The sequence below is a fragment of the Mus pahari genome, chromosome 13, assembly GCF_900095145.1.
Source record: "Mus pahari chromosome 13, PAHARI_EIJ_v1.1, whole genome shotgun sequence".
Taxonomy (NCBI): domain Eukaryota; kingdom Metazoa; phylum Chordata; class Mammalia; order Rodentia; family Muridae; genus Mus; species Mus pahari.
In genome coordinates, this window is record NC_034602.1 from 1,731,240 (window position 1) to 1,732,439 (window position 1,200).

At 33.5% G+C, this 1,200-nt stretch overlaps 1 protein-coding gene across 1 annotated transcript in view; it reads right to left on the reverse strand.

Moving 5' to 3' along the window:
* Ppp4r3b (protein phosphatase 4 regulatory subunit 3B) overlaps window positions 1-1,200 on the reverse strand; it is a 48,696-nt gene that overhangs the window by 22,810 nt on the left and 24,686 nt on the right. The window lies entirely within an intron of this gene.

Sequence of the window (1,200 nt, forward strand, 5' to 3'; positions counted from 1 at the left end):
AGTGAAGGTCATACTCTAACAACAGTACTTTTAACTACCTAGTGATAGAAGCAAACTTAGATACATATACTTCAATCTCAATTCCACAGATATGAAGTCTAATAACTCAAATTAGATAGACATGAAAGGTGAAAGAAACCCATAAAACAGTAGAAAGTTTTTACAAGGAAATTCATAACAACTTTCTTTTCAAAGATGCTGGAGATCTGAAATGTAATGAAGAAGACACTAACTTCCTGAACAGCATAGTGATCACAACTAATAGCAATGCACTGGGGACTGGAAGCTGTGAGGGTCATGATTTTAAAATTTTATTTTCCTTCAGGTTGTTGTGTGTGTATACATGTATGTGGATGCCTATAAAGGCCTGAATGGGGACTGGTTTCTCTGGTGGTTTTTAACTGCCTAACATGGGTGCAGGGAACTGAACTGTACTTCTTTTCTGCAAGAGCACCAAATGTTTAAATCTGCCGAGTCACCTTTCTAGAACTGGGAAATACAAATTTTAAATATTTTGGTTGATTAAAAATTGGAGCATGACAACTGGTGAATGTACTTTGATGCATAAGCATTTGACTACAATGTGCAAGGTCTTGAGGGATCATTCCCCAAGAGTGTGAGTGAGTGTGTGTGTGTGTGTGTGTGTGTGTGTGTACGTGTGGTAGGGAAGAGGCATTATTGCTTTACCTATCTGAATCTGAAAAACTACTGAAGCAATTTATCATCTTTTAAAAGATGAAATTCAAATCTGTTCCTTAAAGACTAAAAGTTTTAATTTAGAAAACAATTCCTAATTTCTATCACTGTTTTATTAAATAACTGGGCCTCTTAATTTATAGCAATTTAAAAATAATATACATATTCTTTAATTATGAGGAAATTTTACTAAGGAAAAATGGTCTTTTATATTGAAATAACCACACTACTAATATTCTGGAGTCCTTGAACTTTTCATGATTTATTTAATTAACCACGCTGGGTTTACATCAATTTTCTTGCTTTTTATTGTGATAACAACACAAAGCTGCCACCTTATCTGCTGTCTTAAAATACAATGCAGTATTAGTATGTTCACACTGCTATGCACAAGTTTTTAAAACTAGTAAGTATACAGAAGCCAAGAAACAAAAACTAAATTAATCCAATTAATATTTCTGGGCCAGTGAGGTGGCTCAGCAGGTTAAAAAGAAAAAAAAAAAA